The following is a 25,084-nucleotide window of genomic DNA, read 5'->3' as shown; positions in this document are numbered from 1 at the left end:
AAAGTGCAGCAGTGATAAAGTATGTAAACAGTGCAGGAGACAAAAGCAGTATTTACAAGTGTGCAGAGGAATGCTACGTTTGAATGTTCAACAGTCTGACGACAGCAGGGAAAAAACTATTGCAGAACCTGGTGGACCTGCAGCGGATGCTGCGAAACCTCTTCCCAGAGGGCAGCAGGGAGAACAGTCCATGGTGGGGGTGTGATGGGTCACTGATAATATTACGGGCTCGGGACACGCAGCGCTGGGATGACAAGTCCTGAATGGAGGGAAGAGGAGCCCCGATGATCCTCTCTGCTGTCCTCACCACTCTCCTCAGGTTCTTCCAATCGGAGGCGCTGCAACCTCCACACCACACCGAGAGACAGCTTGTCAGAATGCTCTCTATGGTGCTTCGGTAGAACGTCCTCATGATGGGTGGGGGCAGGTGGGCTCTCCTCATCCTCCGCAGGAAGTACAAGCGCTTCTGTGCCCTCTTGACCAGTGTTGTGGTGTTCACAGTCCAGGTGAGGTCGTCTGTGATGTGGACTCCCAGGAATTTAGTGCTGCTGACCACCTCCACAGCTGAGCTGTTGATGATCAGTGGAGCGTGGTGAGGCTGGTTCTTCCTGAAGTCGACGATGATCTCCTTCGTCTTCTCCACATTCAGGATCAGGCTATTTTCTCTGCACCAGCCCACCAACTGCTCCACCTCCTCTCTGTAGTCCAGGTCGTTGTTGTCCCTGATGAGGCCCACCACCGTTGTGTCGTCTGCAAACTTCACGATGTGATTGGTGGTGAACCTGGGGGCGCAGTCGTGTGTCATCAGGGTGAACAGCAGGGGGCTCAGGACGCAGCCCTGAGGGGAGCCTGTGCTGAGGGTGATGACATCTGAGGTGTTCTGTCCGACCCGGACTGACTGAGGTCTGTTGGTGAGGAAGTCTAGCAGCCAGTTCCGAAGGGGGGTGCTGAAGCCCAGGTGTTCCAGTTTTTCCACCAGATGTTGTGGAATGATGGTGTTAAACGCTGAGCTGAAGTCCAGGAACAGCAACCGCACGTGGGTGTTCCTCTCCTCCAGGTGAGCCAGGCTCAGGTGAAGAACGGAGGAGATGGCATCCTCAGTAGAGCGGTTCTGCCGGTAGGCAAACTGGAACGGATCGAATGTTGGGGGGAGTCTGGAGACGATGTGATCTTTGAGCAGCCTTTCGAAGCACTTCATCATGATGGGAGTCAGTGCCACAGGTCTGTAGTCATTCCATGAGGTGATTTGAGGTTTCTTCGGCACCGGAATGATGGAGGCAGCCTTGAAGCACACTGGCACTTTGGCTTGGTCCAGCGAGATGTTAAAAATGTCTGTGATGACACCAGCCAGCTGGCCTGCACATTCTTTGAACACCCGCCCAGGTATGTTGTCGGGGCCTGGGGCCTTACGTGGGTTGACTCTTCTCAGAGTCTTCCACACGTCGGCTGAGTCAAGGCAGAGGGCCTCCTCTTCCTGGTGGGGAACAGTTTTAACTGCAGGAGTGCTGTTTAGTGCCTCAAAACGCCCAAAGAAGTTATTTAGACCATTTAGGAAGTCAGCATCAACCTCACCCACCGGGGGGGAGGGTAAGTTGTAGTCCGTGATCGCCCGTATGCCTTGCCACATACTCCTGGTGTTATTGGCGTCGTGGAAAAAATCCTGAATTTTTCGACTGTGGCTTCGCTTCGCTAGCCTGATGGCACGGTTCAAGTTGGCTCTCGCAGTCCTCAGTGCCTCCTTGTCGCCAGACTTGAAGGCTGAGTTCCGTGCTCGTAGCGTATGACGTACATCCTCAGTCATCCAGGGTCGTTGGTTGGCTCGGGTGATGATGTTCTTAGTGGTGCTGACGTCCTCGGAGCATTTGTTGATGTAGGCTGACACAGTCATGGCGTACTCATCAATGTCGATCTGATTGTCATATGTTGCTGCTGACTTGAACATGTCCCAGTCAGAGCACTCAAAGCAGTCCTGGAGTGCCTCCATGGCCCCCTCAGACCACACCCTCACCTGCTTCACTGTGGGTTTTGCTCTGATCAGCAGGGGCCTGTATGCAGGGATTAGCATAACAGATAGGTGGTCTGAAGAGCCGAGGTGGGGGCGGGGGGCTGCTCTGAATGCATCCTTTATATTGGTGTAAACCAAGTCCAGAGTGTTCTCTCCCCGAGTTGGAAAATCCACGTGTTGGTAAAAATGAGGGAGAATAGTCTTCATGCTAGCCTGGTTGAAGTCCCCAGCAATGATGAAAACCCCCTCTGTGTGCGTGGATTGCAGCTCACTGATTGTCCGATAGCGAACACTCATGGCCTCTTTAGTATTAGCGCTGGGAGGCACATACACAGCCGTGATGCTAACAACAGTAAACTCTCTGGGCAGGTAGAAGGGTCTGCAGTTAACAGTCAAAAGCTCGATGTCCGAAGAGCAGAAGCTGGCGACAGATCTAGCATTTTTGCACCAGTTGTTGTTGATGTAGACACACAGCCCACCTCCTCGGGATTTACCGCTTAGCTCGCTGTTTCTGTCGGCGCGGAATGTAGCGAGCCCCTCCAGGCTAACGGCGTTGTCCGGCATTGATGAGTTCAGCCATGTCTCCGTCAGGATGAGAGCGCAGCAGTTTCTAACTTCCCTCTTTGAAGAGAGTTCCAGTTTTAGATGGTCCATTTTATTATCCAGTGAGCGGACGTTGGAGAGGAAGATGGATGGAAGCGGCGGTTTGTAGGGGTTAACTTTAAGCTTAGCCGTTAGCCCACCTCGACAGCCGCGCTTTCGCCGCCGGTCACACCGCCTACGCTTACTCCTCCTCCGGCGTGAGCTGCCCGGCGAGCCCGCTGCGTCGTGAGCTTCTGGGGCTAGCGCCCTAAGCACTCCGAGGCTACGCAAACAGACTAGGGTAGTTGTGGCTACGAGTCCGAAAACACTTGATGACCGTACCTCCAGCAGGCGCTGGCGATCATACACTAATCTACTGGATGGATAAACTAAACTTTGTGTTGTTTGTAGTGTCCTAGGCGACATATTTTGTGAAAATACACGTCGGATGTTGAGACCCGTAGCGGCCGCGGCCAACTGGGGCGCCGCCATCTTGGATTTCTCTATTAACTATTGAGACTTGTCATTCTTTTTCTTGCCTATTCATTAAATTGCTTCTTAATCCTTAATTCGGTTATCAATTATTTCGTATTAACTATGTTGAGCATGGTTTTATTTGCAGTAATTAGAACTTTAATTTTTCTTTATTTCCCTATCGTAGTCATTCTTTAAATCCGTTCAATTCTTCTTAACGTGAAGACAGCTTTAATCCATAACATCATGAATTGTCAGATCTGGTTCGAAGTAGTTATCTTGAGCTCAGCTAGGGCTCATTAAATCCATCGATCGTCCTTTATGGAAACGATGCCACGTATGTGCCGCGCCGCTGACGTCTAAATATTCTAAATATTCCATAGACCCATATAACGATATATAAAGTATATATCAAATAACTATCATATAAACAACAATATTATAAAACCATCTGTGTCACTCCAAATCATTAAATCCATCGATCAAATTCCTCATCCTTTGTCAACAACGCCGCGCGTGCGCCGCTGATGTCAGCCTCGTCATTATTCCACAGATTAGTATATAACAATATTGTTTAGTCTTAACAAAGTACCAGGAAAGACGTGGGTTTGGTAAACGGCTCTTTATTTCACAAAAAAAAGAGTTCAACGAGCCAACAACTACTGAACTGTAACGATAAAAACATATACAAGTTGCTACACGAAATAAAATATATCAAATAACTATAACATAAATAGTTCACCGCCACACGGCCCCAATCACCGGCATCGACTTCCAGGCGTGTGGCGGCGTGGACTTCCATCCCCGGAGGTGGCACTCACAGCCACGGAGGTGGAAGAGAGCTCCGTAGAATAGGACCGGGCGTGCGTAAAAGCCCTGTCCGAGCCCCATCCACCGTCCCCGGACAGCCACCCGACCGAGCGCCGGCCTCCGACCTTCATCCACGGAGGTGAAAGATATCTCCATAGAGTAGGACCTGGCGTGCGTAAAACCCATAATAGTTTTTCAAACCTTCTGTGTCACTCCAAATCATTAAATCCTTCAAACTCTTTGTCCTCCGTGTCACTTACAAGCAAAGCCACTAAAGATGCCGGTAGTACATGGGGCCCTTCGTCATCTTTGTCATCTCGTGATCGAATCCTTTGTCCTTTAAGTAAACAACCGCCGCGCCGCTGACGTCACTTGCAGTTCAAACTACAGTAATCCCTTGCTACGTCACGGTTCATATTTAATTTTTTAAATTTATGACAAAAAATCACATATAAGTCGCTCCTCAGTATAAGTTGCCCCCCCACCCAAACTATGAAAAAAAACGCGACCTATAGTCCGAAAAATACGGTAATGACAACACACAATACAACACAACACAACACAACACAACAATACTTACCTTTCCTTTAAAATCTTTTTCTCTACCTAACACAGACAGATAATGGGAGAATGTGTCACAATGTGAAGGAGATGTATTGGGTAATGCAGGAACAAAACAAAAACTATTATTTAATGTTAGACACATTATCCACTAGGCTACTTTCCTCTTGACATTCATTAAATTGACAATGAAGGGACTTGAACCCATTAATCTTCTGATCCAAAGTCAGTTAACTTCACTTGAATCTAGGCTGTAGATTTACTCTATATGCTCAAAAATCATTGCACTGCTATCACTTGTCAGGATTTCTTGTATGGCTATCTGGCATAAGTCAAAAGTCAAAGTCTGCTTTATTGTCAATTTCTTCACGTGCCAAGACACACAAAGAAATCGAAATAACGTTCCCACTATCCCACGGTGACAAGACATAGTACACAATATACATACAAGTAAACAACACAAAAAAATAAAAACAAGAAGGCACAAACAATGAATAAATAAGAGTGATGAATAAATAATAAATAAACAAATAACACAATAAATAAGAGGAGCAAAAATGGAGCAAGTGTGCATACAGCAGACAGTCAGAATATAGCGCAAAAGTACAGGACGCTACGCAGAAGGGGGGAGAGAGTTCAGGATCCTAACAGCCTGGAGAATGAAGCTGTTGGTGAGTCTGGTGGTGCGGGAGCGCAGGCTCCTGTACCTCTTCCCAGAGGGCAGAAGATCGAACAAAGAGTGAGCGGGGTGACTCACATCACTCACAATCGTGGTCGCCTTGCGGGTGAGATGGGAGGTGTAAATGTCCTTCAGGATAAGATTTCAAATCTAAACAGATCTTCATGTCTAGTGTATCATCAAATTGAAAGAGAAAAATATAGGTAAACTGTTTGTGTGCTGTTTTGATCTTTGTTGTGGTGACCCCAAATGTCAGTGACAAAAGCCAAAAGAAAGAGGCAAATTTTTCATTTTACGTACAATTTTTAAATTGTTTCTCTTGACTCCAGTCGAGCAACCTGTGCTTGCTGATATTCACAATCCCTGCTTACTTTGCTGCCCTACCCCTTAAAAGAAGAAAAATTTATTTTAGTCTGAGCAACCTGCTCCCTACTGAAAATAGGGTTTCCAACTAAGGTTTCCAACTAGGACTAGGGTTTCCAACTAGGGCTAGAGTTAGGGTTAGGGCTAGTTTGGACTAGGTATATAAAAAGTCTGCCCCACCTGAGTACCGAACTCTTGACCTTCAGATTGTGAGACTGACATGCTAGCACCTGCACTAATGAGGCTGTGCGTTTGCAGTTTTACAATTCTTTTTTACTGTAAAATTGATCCAACCACCGGCCATTTCAATCAAACTGAACTTCACAGAAAGAAAAAGTTACTTTAAGTCTGAGCATTCTGAAACTGGGGTTTCCAACTCGGGTTAGGGAAGCCAACTAAGGTTTCAAACTGTGGCCAGGGTTTCAACTGGGGTTTCCAATGAGGATGAGGGTTTCCAACTAGGGCTAGAGTTAGGACTATATAAAAGTATGCCCCGTGTGAGGGTCAAACTCACGACCTTCAGATTATGAGACTGACACGCTACCACCTGCACCAACGACGCTATGTACCGTAATTTTCGGACTATAAATCGCTCCGGAGTACAAGTCGCATCAGCCATAAAATGCCCAAAAATGTGAAAAAAAACATATATAAGTCGCTCCGGAGTATAAGTCGCATTTTGGGGGGCAATTTATTCAAAAAAATCCAACACCAAGAACAGTCATGAACGAGCAACAACAGGCTAAACGATAGGTATGCTAACGTGACATAAACACAAACGAAGAGCTGAGAACGGCCCTGACGTAAAATTCAGAGTTATTAAAAAAACGATTACATAAATAACACATTAATAAAACCATCTGTGTCACTCCAATTCATTAAATCCATCGATCGTCCTTTGTCAACAATGTGTGCGCGCCGCTGACGGCGCTTGCACTTCAAAATATTCCACAGCCCCATATAACGATATATAAATTATATATCAAATAACTATTATATAAGCAATAATGTTATCAAACCATCTGTGTCACTCCAAATCATTAAATCCATCGATCGTCCTTTGTCAACAATGGGTGCGCGCAGCTGACGGCGCTTGCACTTCAAAATATTCCACAGGCCCATATAACGATATATAAATTAGATATCAAATAACTATTATATAAGCAATAGTATTATCAAGCCATCTGTGCACTCTAAATCATTAAATCCATCGATCAAATTCCTCGTCCTTTGTCAACAACGCCGCGCGTGAGCCCTGAGCATTGTCAGCATCGTCGTTATTCCACAGATCTACTATATAACAATATTGTAGTGTTAACAAAGTTCAAGGAAAGACGTGGGTTTGGTAAACGGCTCTTTATTTAACAAAACAAACTTCCAGGCGTGTGGCGGAGTGGACTTCCAGCCACGGAAGTGGAAGAGAGCTCCATAGAACCGGGTGTGCGTAAAAGCCATGACCGAGCCCCATCCACCGTCCCCAGACAGCCACCCGGCCGAGCGCCGGCCCTCGACTTCCATCCACGGAGGTGAAAGAGAGCTCGGTAGAGTAGGACCGGGTGTGCGTAAAAGCCATGTCCGAGCCCCATCCACCGTCCCTGGACAGCCACCCGGCCGAGCGCCGGCCCCCGACTTCAATCCACGGAGGTGAAAAAGAGCTCCGGAGAGTAGGACCGGGCGTGGGTAAAAGCCATAATAGTTTTTCAAACCTTCTGTGTCACTCCAAATCCTTAAATCCTTCAAACTCTTCGTCCGCCGTGTCACTTAGAAACAAAGTGTACGTGGGGCCCTTCGTCATCTTCGTCATCCCGTGATCAATCTTTGTCCTTTATCTAAACAACCGCCGCGCCACGCCGCGTCGCGTTGCGGCCGTCACTTGGAATTCAAATTACAGTAATCCCTTGCTACATCGCGGTCCGTTTATCGCGGTTTCACTTTTTTTTGGGGGGGAAAATTTTTGAAAAAAAACACATATAAGTCGCTCCTTATTATAAGTCGCCCCCCCACCCAAACTATGAAAAAAACTTATAGTCCGAAAGTTACGGTATTTGCATTTCGTGCAATTGTTTTTTACTGTAAAATTGACTCAACCACCGCCCATTTTGATCAAACTTAACTAGGCTAGGATTTCCAACTAGGACTAGGGTTTCCAGGAAGGGCTAGAGTTAGACTATATATAAATCACGCGCCGTGTGAGGATCGAACTCTGGACTTTCAGATTACGACACTGACGCGCTACCGCCTGCGCCAACGAGACTTTGTGTCACCTGTCTTAAAATTCTATTTTACTGTAAAAAAGATTCAACCACCGGCCATTTCCATCAAACTGAACTTCATCGAAAGAAAAAGTTACTTTTGTCTGAGCATTCTCAAACTTGGGTTTTCAACTAAGGTTTCCAACTGGGGCGAGGGTTTCCAACAAGGGCTCGAGTTAGGGTTAGGACTAAATAAAGGAGAGCCCCGTGTGAGGGTTGAACTCACGACCTTCAGTTTACTAGACTGATGCGCTACCGCCTGCGCTAACGAGGCCGTGAATGGTTGGTTTTACAAAGGTATTTTACTGTAAAATTGATTCAACCACCGGCCATTTCAATTAAACTCAACTTTACAGACAGAAAACTTTATTCTATTCTGAGCAGGGCTGTGGACTCGGTTCGGACTCGGGGACTCGGTCGGACTCGGTCATTTTTGCCGGACTCGGACTCGGTGCTGATTTTGACCGAGTCCACCGAGTCCGACAATAAAAAAAAAGAGGCTAGACGCAGCCAGAGAGTGTCAGGTTACAGTCAGCGTGGTAGGAGTTGGAAGAAGCAGTAAAAACTCCACCAAAGTCGTCGTAATGACCCGTGATATATGTTATATCCTTACTATTTTCTAGGTTCTTAGATAGCAAGAATAGGTCGGACAACGACGTGAATGATAACTGCTTTATTCCTTACTCACAGTGCGTTCACAGGGCGTACCAGAACAACACAGAATGCCCATCCCACTTCCGGGGGTTTTCTACTACGGAATTTGAGTTAGCCCAAAATACACAACATCTCTTCCCCTCTTACAATGAACGTGCTATATGCATGAACAACATAGTCTTATGCACCTATAACTTGACATCTTCAAGATCTATCAATAACTACCATTAAACAATTATCATATATGGTCCAGACAATTATGACAACAATATTCCCATGAAACCTTAACTTTGGGTGAGGGTGGACTACCTCGAATTATACCGAATTATAGCGAAAAACCGATGTCGTACGGCGTCGTACGGCGTCAACACTATGTTGTTTGAGTGAATTGATTTTACAATTTTTATCCCCCCTCCCCACCATCTGTCACTTTGCTTGGGACAAAAGGAGCCTTCAGAACTGAAATTTCTTCTCAATTATTCATTCAAATCAATTCACTCAAATCATTCTCGTTATGAAAGATTTGATCACAAAACGTTTCCGTCTGTACGACTGGTCTTTGAATGCACCCCGCTTAAATGGCAGAACGCGGATGAATTTAAAGACATCAAATGAGAATAATCCTTTATAAAAATTAAAATTGACTGACGCAAACGTGAGTTCTTCATGTTTTTATTGAAAACAACATAGTGCTGACGCCGTACGACATGGGTTTTTCGCTTTCCAAATAAGGGGTCGTCACTAATTATTTGTGTTTAGATAAATGTCTGAGCTATAATGGTGTAATTAATGATTAAAACTTGAAAGTATCTGTTTATTGTATTCGTTTATATGTTTAATAAAGACAAAGCCATCACAAAACTGTTGTAATTATTTAGATTTTGATCTAAATTAGCCTTGAATAAAGACTAAGCAGTCACATGAATTAACAGAAAAAATGGACAGCCGGACTCGGACCCGGACTCGGACTCATGGTCAAGAGGCCGGACTCGGACTCGGTGCAAAAATCCGACCGAGTCCACAGCCCTAATTCTGAGCAACCTACTATCTTCTGAAATTGACAATGATTTTACTGTGGAATATGGAAAACAGCGCCCCGTGTGAGGGTCGAGCTCACAACCTTCAGATTTTGAGACTGATGCACGACCACTTGCACTAACAAGGTAATATGTCAATTGCATTACAATTCTCTTTTACTGTAAATTGATTAATCCACAGGCCATTTATGTCTGTAACAATTGTGAACTTCACTTGCCACTAAAGGCTGCAGTCATCAGAAGTCGTTGCTGTGTTTCACTTGGTACAGTCTTTCACATGGCTATGTGGCCTAATGGATAAGGTGTCTGACTTCGGATCAGAAGATTGAGGGTTCAAGTCCCTTCATGGTCAATTTAATATAATTCATATGAGATCAATGACTTTATTTCAGTCTGAACCAACTCTTGTATATTATCAGAAAGGGTTTTGGTTTCTGATTTCTTTTTTTGTTGTGCTGACTCCCCCCCAATCTCCGTTTTCAGTGCAACAAAGTGACAAAAACCAAAAGAAAAAATGTTTTCTCTATTACACACTAGGGCAGGGGTGGCTGTAGATTTACTGTATATGCTCAAAAATCATTGCACTGCTATCACTTGTCAGAATTTCCTGTATGGCTATCTGGCCTAATGGATAAGATTTCAAATCTAAACAGATCTTCATGTCTAGTGAATCATCAAATTGAAAGAGGAAAATATAGGTAAACTGTTTGTGTGCTGTTTTGATCTTTGTTGTGGTGACCCCAAATGTCAGTGACAAAAGCCAAAAGAAAGAGGCAAATTTTTCATCTCATGTACAATTTTTAATTTGTTTCTCTTGACTCCAGTCGAGCAACCTGTGCTTGCTGATATTCACAATCCCTGCTTACTTTGCTGCCCTACCCCTTAAAAGAAGAAAAGGTTATTTTAGTCTGAGCCACCTGCTCCCGACGAAAGCCTGAAATGTGGCGAAATGTTGAAAGGTTCAAGGGGGCCGAATACTTTCGCAAGGCACTGTAGCAGTTCTAGCATTGATCCACGGCAATAACACAGGCTAGTAATTTGTTGAAAGGTCAATTTAAACCTGCATTGAGGGTCCTCAAAGAATAAAAAAAATAAAATAAAAAAAAATAAAAAATATATTTTTGAAAAAAAATTGTAAAACCTAAAACTTCTAAAATTAAGATGGGAAATAAAAACGGTAAATCCCTAACTCTTGATGGAGATGAGAAGTACATGGCGAGTAGATTTCTTAATTGTATGCAATACATGCCGAGGTGGAAGAAAAAGTATGGAGTAGAAGGGAAGTTGAAAGTTGAAGTGTGGAAGATAGTGGTTGATGTTTTGGAGGAGAGTGTAGATAGGAAAACCAAGGGACTGAAAAAGAAAAGAAAAGAGAGAGAGTTGAATTGTGCTAGACTGTGGTTGAAAGCTTCACAATGGAGAAGAGAACAAATTCATAAGACAAAAAATAGAAAGATAAAAAGTGATGAGGCTGCCATTCAATTAAGATTTGAAAAAGAATTCTGGGTGCACAGTGGCATCCCATTCGATGATGCAGCTGAGAGTGCTTATCAGCAACATCTTAAAAATGGGCTCCTCACTGGTTTTCCCCCCGACTTAGGCAACTGGGTGAGGAAACACTTGGTGGAAGCAGACACTGCTTGTGTTGCGACGATTGAGAAAAGCAAATGTTCTGATGTATTTCATCTAGATCAGTGGTTCCCAAAGTGGGCGGTACCGCCCCCCTGGGGGCGGTGGAAAGATCTGGGGGGGCGGTGAGGAAGAAAGGGGCGGTAGGGGGGCGGTAGGGGGGCGGCAGTCGATTTGTACACAACACGCCGCTCTGGCCCAGTCAGATCCGACAGCATAGACTACAAAAGCAAAAGCTCAGGTTTGTAATTTCAAGCTTGTAATGTTCAGAATTTTATCTTATAATAAAAACCGCATTCTGGCGGTCAACATCATCTTGAGTTCAAGTCAACATGAAATTGGGGACTCGCCAGAACGCGCCGTGTTGTGTTGAGCTGGTTAGGGCAGTGGTCCCCAACCACCGGGCCGCGGACCGGTACCGGTCCGTGGGTCACTTGGTACCGGGCCGCCAAGCCGCACAGAATTTTTTTTTTTTATCGACGATCAATTAATTCAGGTCAAGACACTCGTCCCGGTCACGTGACATGTTTCCCCAGTCGAGCCCGCAAAGCTAATATGTGGCGACAGGCTAACTAACCAGGCAGTGAAGCATTCAAAACTGCTTCAACACATGGAGACCAAGCATCCTGCAATAAAAGACAAACCTTAAATCACTTCGGGTGTCATTGTCTCCGATTACGTCTAGATGGGACCGGCTCGTTTCTGAGAAACAAACTCAGTGCTCCCACTAATTCAACGTAATGGTAATGATATTATAAATGTATTATTTATTTATTTATATAAATGTATTATTTATTTATATAAATGCCGGTCCTTGGGGGGGGGGGGGCGCTAGGAATTCACTGGGGAGCCAAAGGGGGCGCCAGCCTGCAAAAGTTTGGGAACCACTGATCTAGATGATGATGGTAATGATCTAGATGAAGATACAACGGTCTTCTTCCAAAGTTCCCAAAGGGGCAGAGGAAGAGTTAGAGACCAACAAGGCCGCAGGCCGCCATTAAATTCAAACTCCACATCAAATTTGGACTGTTGGAACTGTGGGAAACGGGGACACTTGGCAAGAGTGTGTCGTCGTGTAAAACAATACCAATCAAAGGGTGGAGGAAGGGGCAGAGGAAAAGTCAAATTTTCAGCATGACAAGCTTCCTCCCCTTTGACCGCTCATGCTCATACAGAGAAAGAATTAATAGATGTCCATACAGCAGAACATGTCATTGTCGGATTATTAGAATTTTTTTTGGGATTATTAGAGCTCCTGTCCATACAAGAAGTATGACAATGCTGTTTGTATGCCCAATGACAAATGACCTGAGATCAAATTGTGTGCACACTAAAGTTAAAATTTGCAAAATAAATGGAAAAGAATTACAAATAGCTTCTAAAAGTAAAATAGAGAATAAATCTGACAAGTAAGACGAGCAAAAAGGTGTTCTTAGTGCGGTCTATGTATGCTTATATGTTGTGCGTCATCCTTTTGTGCTGGTGTGTGTGTGCGCGCAGAGGATCCTCATGAATGTGGTGTATATGTGTGCGTGAGTGAGATGTGTGTCCTATGGAAGAAATCAGTAATGGAGAATGTTCAGGAGGCTGTTGAGGAATAATAGGGAAATTGAGAAGTGGACGATGATGTGTTTAAGTTGGTTGGAGAAACTAAGATGAGCAGCGTGGGGCAGAAAATGACTAGAACGGTGGCTTGATAGGATGAGAATAAGAGACAGCAAATGTTGTGTAGAAGACAGTGAAAGATGTCGAATGTGAACATGATGGAGGGGGCAACAGCAAAGTTGGCCTGCCCTTTGAGAGGGTGAGACTGATAAGCATGCCTGCGCTCGCGCGTAGTCGCGGGGCGGGGCTGTGCGCGTGGGCCTGTGCTATGCTCGTGTGGGCGGTGGGCCGGCATCATGATTGTTGCAGGAAATGGCCAGCCTGTGACCAATCAACATTGATGCTGCGCCCCCCCCCTCGCACGAGGGTTGCTATGGCTGCGGGCGAAGCAGAGAAAGTGTGAGTTTCTCAGAGAATGTTTGAATATTTGACGCAGGGTGATGCTTAAGGAAGATGTGACAATATTTGCATGAAGGATAAAAGACCCCTCCGTGAGTCGTCACCTTATCGTGGTGGAGGGGTTTGCGTGCCCCTATGATCCTAGGAGCCATGTTGTCTGGGGCTTCATGCCCCTGGTAGGGTCACCCATGGCAAACGGGTCCTAGGTGAGGGGCCAGACAAAGCACGGCTCAAAAAGCCCCTTATGATGAAAAAGATATATGGACACAGATTTCCCTCGCCCGGACGCGGGTCACCGGGGCCCCCCTCTGGAGCCAGGCCTGGAGGCGGGGCTCGAAGGCGAGCGTCTGGTGGCCGGGCCTTCGCCCATGGGGCCCGGCCGGGCACAGCCCGAAAAGGAAATGTGGGTCCCCCTTCCCATGGGCTCACCACCTGTGGGAGGGGCCAAAGGGGTCGGGTGCAGTGCAAGCTGGGCGGCGGCCAAAGGCAGGGACCTTGGCGGTCTGATCCCCGGCTGCAGAAGCTGGCTCTTGGGACATGGAATGTCACCTCTCTGGCTGGAAAGGAGCCCGAGCTGGTGTGCGAGGCAGCAAAGTTCCGACTAGATATAGTCGGACTTGCCTCCACGCACAGTTTGGGTTCCGGTTCAAGCCCTCTCGAGAGGGGCTGGACTCTCTTCCACTCTGGAGTTGCCCACGGTGAGAGGCGTCGAGCAGGTGTGGGTATACTTATTGCCCCCCGGCTGGGCGCCTGCACATTGGGGTTCACCCCGGTGAACGAGAGGGTAGCCTCCCTCCGCCTTCGGGTGGGGGGACGGGTCCTGACTGTTGTTTGTGTCTATGCACCAAATGGCAGCTCAGAGTACCCACCCTTCTTGGGGTCCCTGGAGGAAGTGCTGGAGAGCGCTCCTTCTGGGGACTCCATCGTTCTACTGGGTGACTTCAATGCTCACGTGGGCAATGACAGTGAGACCTGGAAGGGCGTGATTGGGAGGAACGGCCCCCCCGATCTGAACCCGAGCGGTGTTCTATTGTTGGACTTCTGTGCTCGACACGGATTTTCTATAATGAACACCATGTTCAAACATAAGGGTGTCCATGTGTGCACTTGGCACCAGGACACCCTAGGCCGCAGTTCGATGATCGACTTTGTAGTCGTGTCATCGGATTTGCGGCTGCATGTTTTGGACACTCGGGCGAAGAGAGGGGCGGAGCTGTCAACTTAGATTTTGATCTAAATTAGCCTTGAATAAAGACTAAGCAGTCACATGAATTAACAGAAAAAATGGACAGCCGGACTCGGACTCAGACTCGGACTCATGGTCAAGAGGCCGGACTCAGACTCGGACTCGGTGCAAAAATCCGACCGAGTCCACAGCCCTAGCTTCGAAAACTCCCCAATCGGTGCAGTCAAAGCAGGCTTGGAGGTCCTGCCTTGACTCCACTGTCCACTTCCTCACAGTCCTCACCACAGGCTTAGAAGTTTTTAATTTCTGCCTGTAGGCCGGGATCAGATGAACTAGACAGTGGTCCGAGAGTCCTAAAGCTGCACGAGCCGCAGAGTGGTATGCATCCTTGATCACGGTGTTTCAGTGGTCCAGAGTCTGTGCCCCTCTGGTGGGACATGTTACGTGCTGTCTGTATCTGGGGAGTTCGTGTGCGAGGTTCGCCCTGTTAAGACCACCCAGAACAATGATTAGTGAATTTGGTAGAAGTTTCTCCATGTCTGTTACCTGGTCGGCCAGCATCTGCGTGGCTTCACTCGCACGTGCGTGTGGTGGAATGTAAACAGCCGCCTTGACGATCGAGGAGAACTCCCGTGGTGAATAGAACGGCCGGCAGTTTATGAAAAGTGTTTCTAGGAGAGGGCTGCAAAACTCTTTCAACACCGTGACATCAGTACACCAACGTTCATTAATGTAGAAACAGAGACCACCTCCCTTTGATTTTCCGGAGAGCTCCGCGCTGCGATCTGCACGAGTTAGCCGAAACCCCGCTAGCTCCACGGCGTGGTGGGGGGTTCGTTCGCTGAGCCACGTTTCAACAAAGCACAGCGCGGCGGATCTGCTAAAGTCCGTGTTCCTTGAAGTGAGGAGCAGCAGTTCGTCCATCTTGTTCGCCAGGGAGCGGACATTCGCCAGATGAATTGACGGTAGGGCAGAACGGAACCCTCTCTGCCTCAGCATTACGAGTGCTCCGGCTCGTTTTCCGCGCCGCCGTCGTCGCGCTAGCTTGTATAGCACCGCCGCTCCGGCTAGAATCTCCGACAAACAGTCTGAATCAGAGAGAACAGGAGAGAAAATACCAGAAGAAGACTGTCCGATGTTTAACAGCGATTCTCTGGTAAAAGTGATCCGGGATGGACAGCAGAGGACACAGAAAACACACAAAATAAGACAAAGAAACAGAGAGCGACTCACCGTGGCTGCCATCCGCGGCGCCATCATATGACGTCATATGAAGGCAAATTAATCCCTCAAAATCGTCCAATGTAGCTTTTTACGCGGCCCGACAAAAATAGGAACGGGCCCGCGCCCGACGGCCCGTTACCAATTTTAACTCTACCACTAATCCAAATAATCTAATTTAAACACCTTCGATGATACCCAATTATATATGCCGTTATCAATGACAGATCCGCGGGAGGCGTGCCTTGCGGAGATCAAGCAATGGATGTCTCTCAACTTCCTTCGTCTTAACCCAGATAAAACTGAGATGTTGATAATTGGTCCAACTCGTTATCAACACTTATTTAAGGAAACCACTATAACTATAGATAACCGTACTATCACTCAGAGCGATACTGTAACTAATAATAATAATATTTGACCAAACGCTCTCCTTTCAAAAGCACATTAAGAATATAACCAGAATTGTGTTTTTTCACCTTCGTAATATTGCAAAGATTCGTCCGATCCTCTCGACCGGTAATGCGGAAACTATTATATATGCGTTCGTCACGTCGCGCCTGGACTACTGTAATGTATTATTCTCTGGTCTTCCTAAGTCCCGCATCAAAAGTCTACAGTTAGTACAAAATGCTGCTGCAAGGCTGCTCTCACGGGCAAGAAAATTTGATCACATTACCCCAATATCAGCCAACTTACACTGGCTCCCGGTCCATTTAAGATGTGACTTCAAGGTTCTTCTATTAACCTATAAATCCCTGCATGGCTTAGCGCCTTCATATCTCGTCGACCTAGTTGTTCCTTATGTTCCGTCTCGTAACCTTCGTTCGCAAAACGCTAGTCTTTTAGCGACACAGAGGGCCAAGAAAATGTCTGCAGGGTCTAGAGCATTTTCTATTCGGGCTCCAGAGCTTTGGAATGCCCTACCAATGGATATTAGAACTGCTACCTCAGTAGAAACATTTAAGACATGTTTAAAGACACATTTCTATGATATGGCCTTTAACTAACCTGTAGTGGCCGATTCGGCTATACAAATAAACTTGACTTGACTTGAGTTAGTTTACTCAAGCGAAGCAAATATTTAAACGAATTAAATGTTTAACGAGATGCACTCATCCCTCAAATAATTATGAAGGCAATTTAATCCCCAAAATTGTCCGATTTAGCTTTTGACGCGGCCCGACAGAAATAGGAACGGGCCCGCGCCCGACGGACAATTAAATTACTTTTAACTCTACACCAATCCAATTAATCTAATTTATACACCTTCGTTATTTTTATTTATTACGGTACGATACCATAATACCATAACAATCTCCTGTCAATAAATCGAATTGTCAAACCAACCACAAACAATCGATTGCATATATCATACAAATTAGCGCACAACGAATTAAATGAGTATATAAAACACATTTATTGAAAAAGCCTGAAATAGAATTACAAATCTCAATCCTCCAAAAACTGAACAATCCCACTCACTGATACCCGTGCAAATAAAATCATTCAATATCGGAGTACTTTGATTGCAAAACATAGATTAGAAAAGAAGGAAAAGGTAGCTACCATTTGGGTGTTATTTTTCTATATTCTTCACTTCTCTTTTTATAAAAATAATACTTCAAAGTTACACTTCGATCAACCATAAAATCAAAAATCCAAACCTTTGAGTTAATCTTTTAAACATTTGTTAACGCACCACCATTTTCATAGCGGTGGGCATCTTGGTCCAATTGAGTGTTAATATTGCTTTAAGCTGTTACAGAATATATTTTAGCCAAGCAAAGAAATTAAGATCAAAAAATAAAAACAACTTTTGTATCAATCTTTCAAACATTTTTTAACACACCACCATTTTCATAGTGGTGGGCATCTTGGTCTATCCATCCATCTTGGTCTAATTGAGTGATAATATTGCTTTAAGCTGTAACAGAATATATTTTAGCCAAGCAAAGAAATTAAGATAAAAAAAATAAAAACCACATTTGTGCTTCCGTGCGTGACCCAAAAACCGACCCCGTGTTATTCTGTTTATTTATATTTTTGCTAGTTCAGCTTGTCTTGCCCATCTTTGGTCTCATGTGACGGTTTGGCACCATCTCTTGGAAAATTTTGGAATTTCAGCCCTGCCAATTTATTCAATAATTCTCAATTCAGATTTTGCACCATCTGCTGCTAAACTTTGGAATTTCAGCCGCGCCAATTTATTCCTGGGAGCAATCCATACTCACTTTTTGCACCATCTGTTCCTCCCATACCCCATGTTACATGACATTGGTCATATACAGTCGTATGCAAAAGTTTGGGCACCCCTCACCATTTTCAAGATTTTCATTTATAAATCATTGGCTGATCGCATCAGCAATTTCAGTTAAATATATCATATAGCAAACAGACAGTGATATTTGAAAGTGAAATTAAGTTTATAGGATTTGCAGATTTGTCAAGAAGAATGGTCAAATATACCTTCAACCAGAATCCAGACTCCCACTGGAAACTATAGGAAGTGTCTAGAGCAGTGGTTCTAAACCTTGTCGGAGGTACCGAATCCCACCAGTTTCTTATGTGCAATAACCGAACCCTTCTTTAGTGAATTTCTTTTTTTTTTTCAAATTCAAGACATAGATGTTTTTTACTGGCGCACAACATGAGCCGTGCATGAACACTGTCAGGGTTTTCCAAACTATCTTGATCGTATGATTATGTTGGAATGTAACCTGTAATAAATAACCTAGCCTGTCCCATCCTACACAACGTCGTAAAACACCCCTTGCTATGTTTTGACTAGAGGTCAAGGGCTTTCTCTATCCAGTCCACTCTCACCCCCACCCTGTTTCTCTTAATAAAAAGGCTCTTGCAAGAGGCCAGAGTCAGACCTCATTCGATCATCGCTGTACGCACAGCGACGAATGGACTCTCCACCGGCAGGTGTCTAAAAGGGCAAACTGTCTCCCGTGTGGTTCTTGCAAAATAAGTTAGAGTGAGCATGTGTCTGACTTCATAAATGTGTCTGACTTCATAAATGTGTCTGACTTCATAAAACCAAGTCGGGTTGTTATGATGCGTCCAGTGTGTTGGTGGAGTGCCCAGTGCATGTCACTTCTCACTGTCAACCCTCACCGCTGGCTAGCAGTATGCGAACGGGAGAGCCGAGTGCGTAAGTCTCTCCCTGCCAGTACAAAGCCTCTCTAACAGCAAGCCCTATGTAGTGCCTCCACGCGGCGACACATGGTAACTGGGTACAACACGGACCCAGGCTAAACTACAAGGGACTCGGAGGAGGTTTGGCCCCTAGACGTGCGGCACGCAGGCCCACCGGTGTGTGGACACGCCCTGGTGCCCACGAACCAGCCCCCAACTATGGGTTAAATAGTACCACTGCCCAGTGGGCTCCTCGGGAGAGGAATGGGCTAAGGGAGTTAACCCCTACAGAAAATCTATTTCCCCTTGGATTGGTGTCAGGAAGGGCATCCGGCTGTAAAAGGTTTTGCTCCAAAAATTTTCTCGGTATAGGACTCTCAACCACGAGATGGCCATGGACTGTCCCCGGTGGAAGAAAGCCATACTGAGAATCCAGTCCAACCCAGCGGCGCCTGGAACATGGACTTTAAACCGATGATGATGATGATGAGCACCACTCTAACATTTTGGTGCCGAAACCCGGGACCCTCATACCCGCCATATGGCTGACGGAGGAGGACGTGCTGCATTGTCGACAAGCCAGCGTCCATTAGGAGGACCTGGAAAAGAAAGTCCTGGGAAGAGAATTCTTCGCTGGGCCAGCATCTTAGGTCTGCCTTCGTCTGACAGAGGTGGATTGACGGGATCCGGCAGTGCAACGAACCAGGGGACAAGTAAGTTAAAGCCCTAAAGTTACGCGTAAAAAATTAAAGGTGCACATGAGATACGGCTTTGGTTTGTCCGAGCTATGAGATATGGCTTTGGTTTGTCCGAGCTATGAGATACGGGTTTGGTTTGTCCGAGCTATGAGATACGGCTTTGGTTTTTCCAAGCCATAAAACAGCTGGGATTCTAGTCCCAATGGAAGGAACGGGCTGAGAAAAAACAGAGCTTCTTTTTCCCAATTGAAGAAGGGCGTAGATTCTTTTTTTTGTCCGATTTTTCCAAGCTGTTTGGGAGGGTTTTACACCCATCCTGGATAGGCCTAAAAATAAAAAGCGCTGGAATATGTGTGGTTGAGAGTGTGACTGGTAGGATAAATTGACTAGATGGCAGTTCTAGCATTGATCCACGCCAATAACACAGGCTAGTAATTTGTTGAAAGGTCAATTTAAACCTGCATTGAGGATCCTCAAAGAAAGAAAGAAAATTTTTGAAAAGAAATTGTATAAACCTAAAAAAGAAATACCAAATTAAGATGGGAAATAAGAACGGTAAATCTCTAGCTCTTGAAGATGAGAAGTTCATGGCGAGTAGATTTCTTAATTGTATGCAATACATGCCGAAGTGGAAGAAAAAGTATGGAGTACAAGGAAAGTTGAAAGTTGAAATGTGGAAGAAGTGGTAGACGTTTTAGAGGAGAGTGTCGCTGGGAAGAAAAGTAACTGAGAAAGGAAAGAAAAGGGAGAGAATTGAAATGTGCTAGAGTGTGGTTGAAAGCTTCACAAAGAGATGAGAACAAATTCAAGAGAAAACATAGAAAGATGAAAACTGATGAGGTCACAAGTGTTTGTCAGACCAGAACACAATAAGGCCCCAGTGCGCTGGTGCAAGGCCGCAGCTCAAGCAAAGGGGCAAGAGGCGCTTCCGCTCCTATGCAAATCATGTATCCAAATTTAAAGGACCTGCAGCCTCCCCCATATGACAGCAAAGCATTGTCAGATTATTAGAATTGATTTATTATTAGAGCTCCTGTCCATACAAGAAGTATGACAATGCTGTTTGTATGCCCAATGACAAATGACCAGAGATCAAATTGTGTGTGTACACTAAAGCAGTGGTCCCCAACCTTTTTTGCGCCACGGACCGGTTACATGTCAGAAATATTTTCGCGGACCGGCATTTATATAAATAAATAATACATTTATATAATACATTTATTTATATATATATATAAATAAATAATACATTTATATAAATAAATAAATAATACATTTATAATAAATATATAAATACGATGAAATAAAATGATACGACTGACATAAAAACAAGTACAAATGACAAAAATAAAACTCACCATTACGTTGAATTAGTGGGAGCACTGAGTTTGTTTCTCAGAAACGAGCCGGTCCCATCTAGACGTAATCGGAGACAATGACACCCGAAGTGATTAAGGTTTGTCTTTTATTGCAGGATGCTTGGTCTCCATGTGTTGAAGGAGTTTTGAATGCTTCATTGCCTGGTTAGTTAGCCTGTCGCCACATATTAGCGTTGCGGGCTCGACTGGGGAAACATGTCACGTGACCGGGACGAGTGTCTTGACCTGAATTAATTGATCGTCGATAATTTTTTTTTTTTTCTGTGCGGTTTGGCGGCCCGGTACCAAGTGACCCACGGACCGGTACCGGTCCGCGGCCCGGTGGTTGGGGACCACTGCACTAAAGTTAAAATTTGCAAATCAAGTGGTAAATAAATGCAACTTGCTTCTAGAAGATAAAGGAAAGATTAGAATGTGCTGTCCTCGTGTGCGTGGGAGGGACCAGCTCGTGATCGACCGCAGGAAATGGCCAGCCTGTGACGAATCATTGGTGCTGGGACCTACCTTTCGCGCGCGAGAGCTGTGCATGTGTGTGCGTATGTGTTAAAATGATGAAATTGGCTAAACTTTTAGTGTACAGAAATTTGCTAGACTGTGGTCTATCCAATTTGCACCGCAGAACAGAAACGATTCTGAAAGGTGAAAATGAGAGGAAAAGAGAGTAATCTGTTTGCGAGCAGAAACTGATCCACACTAGTGCATGTTAGTGTCGAGCCCTCATGAGAAAAAAAAAAAACAGAGAAAGAAAGAATAGATGCCCATATGACAGCAAAACATGCTTTCGGGAATTGGAAGAAGCAAAATTGTGAATTTAAGACATTGCAATGCTACTTTTAATAGGAATAATTGATTGGTGGTGTTATAAAATTATACAAACCTTTATATGTGAGCTAAATCTGAGATTGAGTTCTTTAAATTTAAAAACATCGAAAAAATTCTGATTAATTTGCCAGTAGTTTTTTTGTGTTGAGTTTTTTTTGGATTGGTGGATTGTTCTATCAGGAACCTTGAGTTGAAAATGGTGTATGAATGTTGTGTGGGGGGCTTGGATAAATTGGGACCAATGTGATGGAAAGACTCCTTTTTGGAGACTGTGTGTGAGATGCAAATGAGCATTGATGAATGATTGCCTGAATGAAAGGAAAATACAGGTTAAATGGTTGAAGTTGTTGGAGACTACTATGGAAAGTTAGTAGAGCGACTTTGAAGAAAGAGTGATTTTGAGTAAGTTAAATGCTAAGGAAAAAAAAAAGAAAAAGAAAGGTTGCTTTTGGATTGATAATTAACTAGCGGATAAAACTGGAGAACCAGTAACACATGCAGAAGATGTGTGAACTGGGAAATTGAGAAGCGTTTTGGAAAGAAAGTCAAATTAAATGATGATGGAATCATATGTAGTAAAGAACACATTCTCCCAAAAAGTTTGTCAAGGTGTGAGGCATGGGCGTTGCCAAGCCTCAGAAGGAGGGAGTGAGTAGGACAGATAGTGGAATACAACGCTTTACGACATATGGATTTTCTAATACATTTGGTGTCATACTGTGGTAAATCTTTATTCTGGTATCATGCAATGTATATCTCACTAGTAAGCCTAAGTGTGACCGGGTCATGTTTCGGGTCAGGTTCGTGCGGGATCGTTTGGGCCTTGGTCCATGAACGTAGACTCATTGGCATGAGACACATCTGGTTTCCATTAAAAACTGACAAGATATGCACCGTGTAGAGTTGGGGAGGCTGACTGTGGGGTCATAGATCATCCAACAGCCCCGTGTGCACGCACCCGAGTGAGGAAAGGGGGGCTAACTCATAAATAATGAGGAGATATTGGGAGTAATCTGTTGGTCCTTTCTTTAAGACCCTTTAAATGGTTTCCTGGTGTAGATAGGTGAGCAACACGAGAGATTTAGAGGTTCAAAAGAAAGACAGTTAAAAGAAAACAACATTATTGATTTGGACAATTGCAGGCTAACAGGAGCATGAGAAAGAAGAGCTAAGAAGCGGGATCCAATTTGATACGGGAGATTGGAAATTCACAGCACCATATTCTAAGTCACATTTTTGAGCAAGCATGACACAGGTTTGAGAAGTCAAGACATAGATCAGGGCTAGATGTGGAACGCAGACCTCGTTGAGTTAATTTTGAATAATGATACTGAAGACAATGTACTGTCCCATTAAATTGGAACTATAGACGAAACGTAGCTCTAAAATAGGATGAGTTGCAGGACTTACAATATAATAACGAGATCGTTGTTACTAGGAGACTTTGAAGTTTAGTAAACAAACGTTACTAGCGAATTGACGGCAGCAGCTACATTTGGTTACAAGTTTGATGTCCCAGTCTGTCACTCTCAGTGCCAGGATCCCTGAAACTCGATCCCGAGACTCCGCCTGCAGCCGTGGACGACTACAAAACGGTGACTGGCTTTGAGGCACCTTTGACCTTTGGCAAGGACAACGAAAGACTGTTGTTGTGCTTGGAGGGGGCAAGTACACGCCGGAGGAAAGACGACATCCTCGGGAACGAGAAAAGAAAGTGAGAAGCGGAGGAACTCACAATGATGAAAATGGACTCATTTGAACAATGGACTCATTCGAGAGTGATGGATGGGTTGGCTCTGAAGCAACAACAAAAGAACACCAACTTGAGAGTGTGAGGTGCTGCAAAAGAAGTGTCCGACGGCCAAATCGCACTCCTTGCTGTGGCGTTACCAAACTTGGTGGAGCTTGGGTCAAAGTGGAAGGGAGCTTCATTGTGCACTGGGTTTGACAGAACTGAGGAGAAGAGAAAAGCATCATAATCGGAGACTGAACAGATTTGGATAGAACAAATAGGCTAAAACGGTAGGAAACAAGAGCAAGATCTGATATTTTGGCTCGTCAGGCTTAAGAAGTAGAGGTCGAGTTATATAAATTTTAGAATAGGACATTTGGACTAAAGTGAATTCAGTCAAGAGGAAGCTAGGTTGCTCAATGTACCTACTCAATAAAATAGTAAGTTCGTTGCACCACAGTGGAGGTTGGGTGGTCAGAAAGTTGGATACGTTCAATTTTTGACTTTCACACAATCATGCATAGGAGTCGTACAAGGCGACAGTTAACAAGACAATGACTGCAATAGGGGTCACTTACGACTGCACCGACATGGAAAAGTAGAATCAAGGTAGTTGAGTAAGGGATTATATGCTAAACAGTCCGCTATACAGTTACCAATAGGAGGTTCTATCAAAAGAAGCTACATGAGAGATGTATAGAATCCCTTTGTCTGTGTGTTCTGTGTTCGTGCGTAATCTCTGTAAAGTTGTGTCAGGCTGTTGTCGTTCGTCTGAGCTTTGTGTGCGCGCTCGGTGTGTGTCAGCATTTATGTGCACACCCTGTGTGGGTGCGGTCGTGTGAGGAGGAAGACCAGCTGACCATCAAAGAGAATTCACCACGATACCATTAAGTTAAAATTTTCTCAAGCTTTTCAAACTTTTGCTTGAAGCAATGGGAAGATGATTGAAAAGTGCGGAGAATCTCCTTTAAAACAGGAGGCAATAAATGGGAAAGCCCCTGTCATGAATGGTCTTTGGTTAGGAAGAATCATTAGGAAGTGCTCAAGCTCTTCCCACAAACACTCGTATCTGCCCCGTTCAAAAGGGCAATAAAATTGACTGCAAGAGTTGCAAAAAGCAGACGAAGAACATTCCTTGGCGGATAGCATGAACAGAGCACTCAAACTGACAGATGTGTCAAATGCAAATTTACTGCCGCCTGATCTGCCATCCTCACAGGTCGACAACCCCATCAAGCCAGGAGACTGAGACGACATAAAGGTCGTCAAAAAGAACAAACTGGGCCAGCCATGGTGGGAGGGACCATTCCAAGTTTAGCTGACTTCCCCCACCGCAGTGAAAATCGCTGAACGGCCCAGCTGGATTCACCTCAGCCACTGCAAGCTACAGGGAGTGCTAGACCCCTCATTTCGGGGTGGTGGCGAAGTCTGCGAACAACGATCCCGACTCCGCTAGGCGGGGTTATGTCTCGGTGTCCCTGTCTTCCTAGTAGCAACGGGGCTCCAGATGCCAGGTGGATCCTCTGCTGCGTTGTGGTTGGAGCGTGCTATGGTCTATGGACACGTCTGAACAGACCAAGTGACAATGTTGACCGTGGAAAACGATGGTCACACGATGAGAACTTTGAGGACTGGTCATGAGACCCCAGAAACCCATACAAAACTAACACTTGGTAAAGGTTGTAAAGGTCACTGTGAGAGCACACACACAGGAGGGATGTTATGTGTGTGTTTGAAAACTCCCTGTTAGAAAAATGTATATATATATGTTATCATGCGTTCTCTAATCAATGCTTTACCGCAATATTACTGCAATATATGCTTGCTGTTTTGCCTTGCTGTTTTTATGATG

At 44.9% G+C, this 25,084-nt stretch overlaps 2 long non-coding RNA genes and 2 other non-coding genes across 4 annotated transcripts; 3 read left to right on the top strand and 1 right to left on the bottom strand.

The window, feature by feature from the left end:
• On the top strand, positions 1-23,469 carry LOC119137912. Its single transcript, XR_005101021.1, has 4 exons — positions 1-11; positions 10,310-10,314; positions 19,394-19,404; positions 23,349-23,469. It is a non-coding gene; the product is annotated as an uncharacterized LOC119137912 (long non-coding RNA).
• On the bottom strand, positions 7,928-8,000 carry trnat-agu. Its single transcript has one exon. It is a non-coding gene; the product is annotated as a tRNA-Thr (tRNA).
• trnar-ucg lies at positions 9,697-9,769 on the top strand. Its single transcript has one exon. It is a non-coding gene; the product is annotated as a tRNA-Arg (tRNA).
• LOC119137914 lies at positions 19,785-20,307 on the top strand. Its single transcript, XR_005101022.1, has 2 exons — positions 19,785-19,957; positions 20,081-20,307. It is a non-coding gene; the product is annotated as an uncharacterized LOC119137914 (long non-coding RNA).
• Positions 23,470-25,084: the final 1,615 nt, after the last annotated feature.

Source organism: Syngnathus acus, chromosome 19 (assembly GCF_901709675.1).
Source record: "Syngnathus acus chromosome 19, fSynAcu1.2, whole genome shotgun sequence".
Taxonomy (NCBI): domain Eukaryota; kingdom Metazoa; phylum Chordata; class Actinopteri; order Syngnathiformes; family Syngnathidae; genus Syngnathus; species Syngnathus acus.
The sequence above is the reverse complement of the archived record's forward strand: the minus strand, read 5'-3'. Positions and strand labels throughout refer to the sequence as shown.